Here is a 10,631-nt window from a genome sequence, read left to right as displayed (position 1 = left end):
CCAAGCAACAAGGTTGCTAGGAGTATTGATTTCACACATCATGATTCACTTGTCGACATTCCGGTTATAACCACACGGAACCGAGGAATGAGTAATGATGGCGAGAAGTATCACTGTACCAAGAGTTCATAGGATGGTGTGCAATTCCTATAACAATCCTGATATAAAAGATGGTAATACTCCAAGGTAGAGCAGAACAAAAGCTGGATTAGCAATTTGATCTGCGGAGCACAACTCCTTTGACCCAATCCTGGATGTGGAAGAGGTACTGGAGTTTGTTTTTCCTAGTCATTCCAGAATAGAATGGCTTGACGGACCACAAGAGTAATAGGCATCGATAAACGAATGCACGCATACTCTTGACTATCAATTGATAGACGAAGGTTAGTAGACAACTAAAGAGGGACAACTCAAAGGAACATATAACTTTTTGAGTTGTGGATGCGTAGATTAGTATGTCGAACCAGGTTCAACATAATTCTTCCGGATAACCCATGCAGAAAGATTGAGCTGGCAGAGTCACAATATAGCATGGAGAACTCATCAAGAGCACTCTGGTTGTGATCGTTCAGTTCAACGAGGAACTTCTGCCATAAGTAGTTCATGGTATTTGGAAGAAGAAGATACCACGGACTTGAAGGACTATCGCAAAGGTTACTAATAACCTAAGGGAGCTAGCAATTACTATCAACATGAAGTAAGTAGGGTGAATCTCGGGTTCAAAACCCAAGGAGTAGAATACCTACTACTAAGTGGCATCACGGGATGCTTTCGAGAATAAAAGCCAGAATCATCACACTGGGACACAAAACATGGCTAGACTACTAGATGATCCCCTGAGACACCTAGGGTCAAAATAATAACTCCAACATAAAGGTCGAGGCAGTAGAGTACCTCAACTCAACAATTTGTGTGATTAACCTGGCCTAAAAGACATTGAAACCAGAGGAAAAGGATTTTGCAAATGCATCAGACTCTTTGGAAACCTGGGATGACTCGGACAGCATAACGGCTGTAAATGCTCAGAAAAGATTTGAGGCATTCTACAAAAATGGTGGCATAGCCACTCAGAAGCACAATACCAAGGTTTCGGGATCAACAGTTAACATACAGAAGTCGTAGGAGCTGAACTCAAGCTTAAATCCAACAATCTTATAAGTCTACGGATTGGTAACACGTGATCCTGATAGAAAGAAGAGAAAGCCTAGTTCCTAATCCCCGTAGAAGAGAAGATGATGACTCAGATCAGAAGGCCATGAGGTATAAGGAGTAAAAAGAGCCTTACGTTCCATCCCACAATCAATTCCCTTATATAACTAAAGAATTTCTAGACTCAACTTCGACCAGTTTGGCTTGGTAATCCTACAGGCAGTCAAGCTCTGATACCAACACTGTCAGGACCCCGACTCAATGTCACATCGATCTAGCATGTAACATCTCATATCACTTTGTGGCCTCACGCACGGTATCCCCACGGGTGTCGCCTTACCTTTGCCCGGGACCGTTTGCGTCTTTTGGCACACGTATATGATAGTGTCGCTAGCATCCATATGATAAGGAGCCCGGGCTGACATGGCTAGTCGTAAACCCAAAGTGGCACAAACTTACAGGGACAAGCATCCATGACCCAACATCGAACGTGTCGGTCATCAGCGAGTGAATCCAGGCTGTAGCACTGGGCTAGCAGGACTCCGGTGAACCGGGCCGTAGCGGGCTAACAGGACTCCGGTATTCATCGCGTGACATTTCCCCGAAGGGACAGACACAGGAACGACGAAGGACACATGCCGGCCAGCCTAAGTGTTCCGGAGCAGTAGCAAGCTACCATGGCTCAGTGGAAACACTAGGAGACATTTCCCGGTAAGAGAGGCTACTAAAGATAAACAACTAGATAGTCAGATCCCACACATATCAAGCATTTCAATAACATACACACAATATGCTCGATATGTGCAAATACAACATGGCATCACAACATGACTCTACAACTCAAGTATTTAATCAATAGGCTCCAAGGAGCGAGATATTACAAACAGGGGTCTCATGACCCAACATTCAGAGCATACAAATCAAAGCACAAGCGGAAGCTATCATGTCTGAGTACAGACATCCATAAATGAAAAAGGCTGAGAAGCCTGACTATCTACCAGATCCTGCCGAGGGCACAAGATCGTAGCTGAGGTAACAAGCTAAACGTCGAAGTCCATGCGGAACTACTAGCGAGACCGAAATCTCTCTGCAAAAACATAAAATAGGCAAACGTGAGTACAAATGTACCCAGCAAGACTTACATCAGAACTAACTACATATGCATCATTGTCAACAAAGGGGATGGTGGGGTTTAACTGCAGCAAGCCAGCTTTGACTCGGTGGCAATCCTGAACTACGACTGCAAGTAACTCTTTGAGGTGGCGCACACGAGTCCACATATTCACCATATCAATACACCACTATGGATCCACTCCCGTCTCCCTACGAGAGCGCCATCCATAGCACTCACGCTTTTCTTGCGTATTTTAGAGTATCCACTTTCACTTGTCTATGAACTGATATAAGCAACCCAGAAGTCCTTTTCCGCGGACACGGCTATTCGAATAGGTAATGTTAACCCTGCAGGGGTGTACTTCTTCACACACGCTCTCACCACTTACCGCCGTTTACACGACATGTACTCGGCAACCTTCAAGCGGAAGCCCAACGTGGGTGTCGGCCACGGCCTACCTAAACACTCGAGTCTCTAGTCCAGGTTTATCGCCTATTCGGGTTCCATCCATGAGGAGATCCGGCCGGAGTTTCGCTCACAGCCCCAAACGATGTGAACAGGGTTCCCGAGACACCAAACGGGTGCCCGATACACCGTGCCATGTGCCTACCGCATCACAGCCCACCCCTACGGTCAGCGCTGCGCACGGCCTCCAGCATACTACAAACACCAGAAACTACTTGCAACTCCTGGACAGAGGACAAGGGTGATCAAGAAGCCGAGAGGGTCCATTGGTTTCGGGCCCAATGCGTGGTAGTAGCTGAATCATGGATCACAAACACAGAACTCAGTTCCTGAGGACGGCTGCAATGAGACAACCCACCATGTACTCCTACATGGCCTCTCACCGCTACCTTTACCAAATCGTATTCACACACTTAGCTCAAACATAGTAGGACATGTTCACACACCTCTGATTCATCCCCGATGAATCAGACCTGACTCAACTCTAAGCAGTAGCAGGCATGACAAACAAGAAAGAATGAGTAGGCACAACAGGGCTCAAACAACTCCTACTCATGCTAGTGGGTTTCATCTATTTACTGTGGCAATGACAGGTCATGCAGAGGATAAAGGGGTTCAACTACCGCAGCAAGTAACAGATGAATCGTTGTTGTCCTAATGCAGTAAAAGAGAGCAAGAGTGAGAGAGTAGGATTGTATCGGAATGAACAAGGGTGTTCTGCTTGCCTGGCACTTCTGAAGATAACATTGAGTCTTCATCAGTGTCAACGATCACATCATCGGTACAACGTCTATGGAGGGGGAACAACACTGGCAAACACAGAGGAAACACGATCAATGCAATGCACAATATGATGCATGCTATGAGATGGCAATATGAATGTGTTTTGGGCTAATGCATCTAGCAACAAGTTAAATGGGGTTGGTTTGAATTCAAGATTCAAATTCAAACTCCATATGTGATTATTCAAATGCCATTTATTTGTTTTGTCCAAATCAGAGGACAAACATTATTCAAACATGCATGAAAATGGTACAGATGGATTCCTTGAATTTTTTTGATAATTTTTCATATATAATTTATTTAATTTGGAGTTACGGTTGAATTTCTATGAATTTTTGAAGTTTTGGACATTTTATGAAAATATTAAATCATTTAAGATTTATTTAAATTCCAGAAAGGAATTATTGCGTCAGCATGACCTCATAGTGACGTCAGCAGGTCAACAGGTCACTGTCCGGTCAGACCTGACAGTGGGTCCCGCGTGTCAGTGTAATTAGTTTAGTTAGAATTTAATTAAACTAAACTGGGTTAATTAACAGGGCTGGGCCCCACCTGTCAGTGACTCATCGGAGTCAACCAGGGCCCACCTGTGGTCAAAGTCAACGTCAGCAGCGCCGGCGTTTAGCCGCCGGCGAGCCCGACGCGGCGGCGAGAGTGGTTTTGGCCACTCCGACGACCAAAAGGGCCGCGGAGGGCATCTAGGTGGAGCTGGGGACGAGCCGAAGCTCTTGGTGGAGTTAGCTGGGGTCGGGGTGGCCGGAATCGGCGCCGGCGACGACTTAGGTGGCCGCCGGAGTTCGGCCGGGGTCGAACACGGCGCTGCGGTGCACTAGAGGGGAAACGGAAGGGCGCTGCGGGCTCCTGGGAGGGCGGCAAACTTGGTAACATGCTCGGGCGCAGGCTGGGGTGGCCCTGGCCACGGCGGCGCCATGGCCGGCGGCGAGGAGCGATCGGCTCCGGTGATTAGGGCGGCTAGAGGGTACGTTCCGCAGCGAGAAGAGAGGGGAAAGACGGCAGGGCTCACGTGGATCGTGTAGGGCTGGTCGGCGAGCTCGGGGAAGCACGAACGACGGCGAATCGACGATGAGGTTGACGGCGGCCGAAGGTTGAAGATGAGCTTGAAGACGACGTTGCAGGGCTTCCGGAGGGCCATGGATCGGTGGGGAGGAAGAGGGGGTCGAGGCGGAGCTTCCTGGGGCGTCGGTGAGGCATGGGGGTGGCGGTGGCCGCGAGGGAGCGCGTCGGTGGCACCGGCTCCGTTCGGTCGCGGGAGGGAGAGAGAGCAGAGGGGGATAGGGACGGAGGGAGAGACACGGGAGAGTGAGAGAGGGTCGAGGGGCCGCGTGGCGTCTCCAGGGAGTAGCGGAGGCAAGCAGGGAGGCAGGAGGTGGCCGAGCGCGTGCCGGCGTGCGGTGGCCACACGCCTCTCGTCCTTCTGGCGCGAGGTGGGAGACGGTGGCGGTTCGGTGGGCTGGGCCGCTGGAATTTGGCCAGGTGGGCTGAGAGGTGAGCGCCAGGTAGGGTTTCTCTCCTCTCTGCTTTTCCTATTTCTGTTTTTATTTATTTATTTATTTTGTTCTGTGTTGTTTTAGTTTAGTAAAATACTAAACCATTTTATAAAATCCTGAAAATAGTTATGTGGCTAGAACTAAAATATACCAAACCACATAAAATGTTCCAGTATTATTGGACATATATTACTTATATATCAAATATATATCCAATGCAAATAGTTATTGAATTAATTCAAAGGCCCAAAATAAATGTTTCAGTCACTCCAAAAATATTGGTTTGCATTTTATTCTTGCCAATATTTTTCAAAGCTGAAAAGGAACATTTCCTTGGAAACATTTGAAGCAATTTTTAATGTTGATCATCATTTTTTTTAAATGACTTCTGAGGCTCTCCAATTCCCCAATTCAAATTTAAAGAAATTTAGACATGATGCATGGATGGAATGCCACTAGTTACAAGCAAGCTCTAGGGCTGTGACACCAAGCTCCTGGCGAAGTCGTAAGTATTTGGATGCCATAATACTTCTTGCATGTTTTAGCTCTATGGCTTCTTATTATGTCAAGATATGTTTGTGCAGTCCGTCCAAAGCCCACATCGACTTATCCTCCTCGAATGGGTCGTTGAGCTCGTCAGAGATGAACAGCTATTCGCTCCCAACAGCCTCCACTCCCCGGCCTGCGGACGACACCGAAGTGTTGTCTCAAAAGATATCGGGCCAGGGTGAGATCGATCTGGAGGGGCCTCAGGGCGAAACCCCCGATGCCGGGCTCATGGGGGGGAGATCCCCATGGATTCTGTTGAGGGGGGTCGCAGCAGGCTTTGTCCCCAGCCGGATACTGCGCCAGAACCTCCGGTGGTTCCGGATTCAGACAGGCAGCCCCCCGCCAAGGAGAGCAAGCCGCCTGTGCCGATGAACTCTGTCCATCCAGAGGCATCGGATAACTTGGTGGAAGCGCTTCAGAGCGGTTCCCTTGATGAAGGACACCGTACTCTTATGAGTATGGTGACTGCGAAGGTCCAGTCCGCCAAAAGCGGATTGACCGAAGCCTGTGCCAGCCTCCTGACAGGCTTTGAGGTAAGTAATTTAAATTATGAGAAAGTATCACAGTATAGATAGTAGCCCCTGATGCTCTGTTTGGTGTTCGGGATGAAAAGACGAATAGAGGATCAAATATTATTCCCAGGAGTCTAATCATGTTATGTCTATGTGAATAAGCAGGCTGTCACATCCCTAGTTCTGGTCTGCTTTGGGTTAGCTAGTCTTGTGTTGCATCATGTTTAAGTTTCTCTTAAACCTGAAATGGGGATCAACAAACCCCAACACCACCCCTGAAAATACCAGGTTCAACTGAAAAACATTTCAATGAACCCAAAATGCCTTCACAAAAGTTCATCATTTTTGAATTGGTCTAGAACCTCTCCCAAAAATGGTGCACATTTTTCTAGGCCATTCTAGATTTTTGAATTAAATCATATAGTATTTGCATTTGGGAATTTAATTGCTAATAATATTTTAAATGCTCAAATAATCACAAACTGAAATGTTTGTTGTTGGAAATATTCCAAACTGTGACATTGACAAGTCTCATGATTTTTGGAAATACCCTGGCATTTTTAATAAAGCCAAACACAATTACAGAAAATAGAAAACAGAAATAAAAGAGAGAGAGAGGCTCACCTGGGAACTTACCTGGCGCTCTAGTCCACCTAGCGGCCCATCTGAGTTGGCCAGCCCAGCCCACCTCCTCCTCTCTGTTGTCTTCCTCCCCCTCGCCCTGAAGCAGCTTGGTGCCGATCGCTGGTGCCACCCTTGCCACCTCCTGCTTGCCACCGAGGTGCCCCCTCTGCCTCTCACATCGCTCTCTGCTCTCTCCCGACCCCTTCCTCCTTCTCTGCTTCCTCTCCCGAGCACCCCCGATCGGAGCTCGTCGTCGCCGACGCCATTTGCCAAGGCCACCGTGCTCCCCTCACCTCCCCACGCTGTCCACGGCCTCCGCCATCGTCCGCCGCTTCGCCCCACCCTGGCCCTGAGCGCTAGGACGGCCTGCATCGCCGGCTGCCTCGTATTCTTCCTCCTCGGTCGCCGGAAGCCACACGCGCCGATTCGCCGCCGTCTCTGCCTCCCCGAGCTCGTCGTCTACCTCATCCGACCCACCGTGAGCTCCTGCACATTTTGCCCCTAACCCCGTGGCTTGCCGCTCGCCGTAGCCGTTGTCTGTCACATCCTAGTTAGCCATGCATTAGAGTGTTGCATCATGTTTACTCTTTCATCAGAAACCTGAAATGGGGATGACAGAACCCCCAGTCCCCTCTGAAACCAATTAGGGTTTACTAAAAACTTTTTCAATGAACCTGAAATGCCCTTCTAAAATGCCCATCATTTTTGTCTTGGTTCAGAACCTCTGCCAAAAGTGGTGCACATTTTCCTAGGCCATCTTAGGGTTTTTGAATTAAATCATAAGTATTTGAATTTGGGCATTTAAAATTATATAAAATAATTAATTGCTCAAATAACTCCAAACCAAAATGTTTCATGTTGGAAATAATCCAACTATGGACCAGGAGTAGTTTGGGGATTTTTGGAGTTGCCCAAGTATTTTATTTAATTCAACAAAGTGGCAGAAGTATTAATAAAAAACAGAAAACAGAAAGAAATGGGAAAAGGCTTACCTGTCGCCCAGCACCGGCCCACCTGCCGGCCCAGCCCAGCACCGCGCCAGCGAGCTGCTTGCCAGCCAGGCAGGCAGGTGCTCGACGGCGAGCACCGCATGGGTGCCACGCACCTGCTCGCCTCCTCGCCGCCTCCCTCGCCCGGCTAACGCAGTGAATCGGCCTCCCTCTCTCCCCCGAACCTCCCAGACACCCCCTCTCCCCTCCAGCTCCTCTCCCTCGCTCTCCCACGCCATGGCCGACGCCATCGCCGCCACCCCCTCGCCGTAGCCACGCCCTCCGTCAACCCCACGCCGTGCCGCCGTGTCCAGGAGCTCCGCCGCGGTCCACTTGATCGAGCTAGCCGAGCCCCGTGTGCTCGTGCGGCCCGAGACCACCGCACGGACCTCGCCCGAGCTCGCCGTCGCTGGAGATCCCCTTCAACGCCGTCGCCGCCTCAGCTCGTCCCCGACCCCGCCGGTGGCCTCTACGGGAGCGCTGTGAGCCTAGCTACCTCTCCGACCCTCTCTCTCTCATTCCCGAGCCGTGTAGCCACCGCACGAAGATCACACGCACGCACCGCCGCAGATCTCGTCGCCGACGTGCTTCCGACCATCCTCCGGCCAACCTGCGGTGTCCAACGCACTCACCACGCTGCGTTAGGCCCAACCGTGCACTCCCCGCACCTCACCGGAACGGCAAAAATCACTTCCGCCGCCGCGTCGGGCTCGCCGGCGGCTAAACGCCGGTGCAGCCGACCCGGATTTGACCACGGGTGGGCCCTGGTTGACTCCCCTGAGTCAATGACAGGTGGGGCCCAGCCCTGTTAATTAAACAGGTTTAGTTTTAATTAAACTTTAATTAATTTAATCACCCTGACATGCGGGACCCACTGTCAGGTTTGACCCTGACGTGTTCCGTTGACCTGCTAACGTCAGACTGACGTCAGGCTGACGCAATAATTGATTTTCTGGAATTATTCTATTATAGGAAATTCCAGAATATAATTTAAACTTCAAAAATTCATAACTTTTATTCTGTAACTCCAAATCAGACAAATTATATATGAAAAATGATCAGAAAAATCCAATCTATCCATCTGTACTATTTTCATGCATGACTAAACAAGTTAACTTGATGTTTAATGCAGAACAAGGAAAAACACTTTAAAGGGCCATGTTTGAGTTTGAAATTTGAATCTTTGATTCAAATTGGTTCAAACCCTTCTGGTCTTAGCTGCATTAGCCCAACACACTCATATTGCCATGTTTCATGCATGCATCATATTGTTGCACATTGTTTGGTGATGGTTGTGTATCGGTGTTCTTTGCGGCAGGATCTGCCTCCGAGGAGTACCGTGATTACCCTAACGAAGAACCATATCAGTGCATCGAACCATCAGGCAAGCAACCAACCATTTGATTATATCGATACAATCCCATGTTCTAGCTCCTGCTCTCTTTTACTGCATTAAGACAACGCGTTTCAAACTGCTGTGTGCTACGGTAGTTGAACCCACTTCCTCTGCATGACCTGTCATTGCCACAGTAACTAGATGAAACCCACTAGCATGTGTAGGAGTTGATTGAGCCATATGTATGTGTTGTTCCTACCTTGCTATGCCTGCTATGCTTAGAGTCGTGTCAGGTCTGGTTCATCTGGGTGATGGACTAGAGTGAAATGATTATGTCGGTAATGAAAGTGGTGTGGTGAACATGATTTGGTAAAGGTATCGATGAGAGGCCATGTAGGAGTACATGGTGGGTTGTTTCATTGAAGCCGACATTAAGCACTGAGATCTGTATGTGTGATTTAAGATTCAGCTACTACCATGCATTGGGCCCGAAACCAATGGACCCTCTCGACTTCTTATTCACCCTAGTTCTCTGTCCAGGAGTTGCAAGTAGTTTCTGGCGTTTGTAGTATACTGGAGGCCGTGGACAGCGCTGACCGTAGGGGTGGGCTGTGATGCGGTAGGTACGTGGCACGGTGTACCGAATACCCGTTAGGTATCTCGGGAACCCTGTTCACATCGTTTGGGGCTGTGAGCGATACCTTGGCCGGATCTCCTCATGGATGGAACCCGAATAGGCGATAAACCTGGACTAGAGACTTAGGTGGTTAGGTAGGTCGTGGCCGACACCCACGTTGGGCTTCCGCTTGAAGGTTGCCGAGTACATGTCGTGTAAACGACGGTAAGTGGTGAGAGCGTGTATGAAGAAGTACACCCCTGCAGGGTTATCATGATCTATTCGAATAGCCGCGTCCGCGGTAAAGGACTACTTGGTTGCCTATACAGTTCATAGACAAGTAAATGGAAACTACTAAAAGCCTCAAGACAAGTGTGAGTGCCGAGGATGGCTCTTCCGTAGGAAGACGGAGGTGGATCCTCGGTAGTGTATTGAATTGGTGAGTAGTGGACTCGTGTACGCAAAACCGTTTCAAATTGGAGTCTCGTAGGTTAGCCTAGCCAAGAGTCAAAGCTGGCTTGCTGCAACAACTCCACCAACCCTTCTTGATAATGTGCATGTATATAGGATCTGATGTAAGTCTTGCTGAGTACCTTTGTACTCATGATGCTATAATTTACATTTTTACAGAAGACGCTGCAACCCCTTCTGATGGGTTCTACGTAGACGTTGACATCAATGAGTAGGCTATGACCCAGGTGGTGATCCTGAGCTTGTGAAGGACCACGTAGTATAGCTAGGCTTTCCAAGCCTCTTTGATTTTCTAGTTGTCTGTACTCAGACAAGTTACTTCCGTTGCTGGTTTGTATGACTGTATGACTTGAATGTTGGGTCGTGTGACCCGTACCTTTGTGTATGTAATGTATGGCTCTCTGAGCCTTAAATAAAGTACTTGTGTCGTAGAGTCATGTTGTGATGCCTTGTTGTATTTGCACATATCGAGCATATTGTGTGTATGATTGAAATGCTTGGTATGTGTGGGATCT

The sequence above is a fragment of the Triticum aestivum genome, chromosome 3B (genome assembly GCF_018294505.1).
Source record: "Triticum aestivum cultivar Chinese Spring chromosome 3B, IWGSC CS RefSeq v2.1, whole genome shotgun sequence".
Lineage (NCBI taxonomy): Eukaryota > Viridiplantae > Streptophyta > Magnoliopsida > Poales > Poaceae > Triticum > Triticum aestivum.
The sequence above is the reverse complement of the archived record's forward strand: the minus strand, read 5'-3'. Positions refer to the sequence as shown.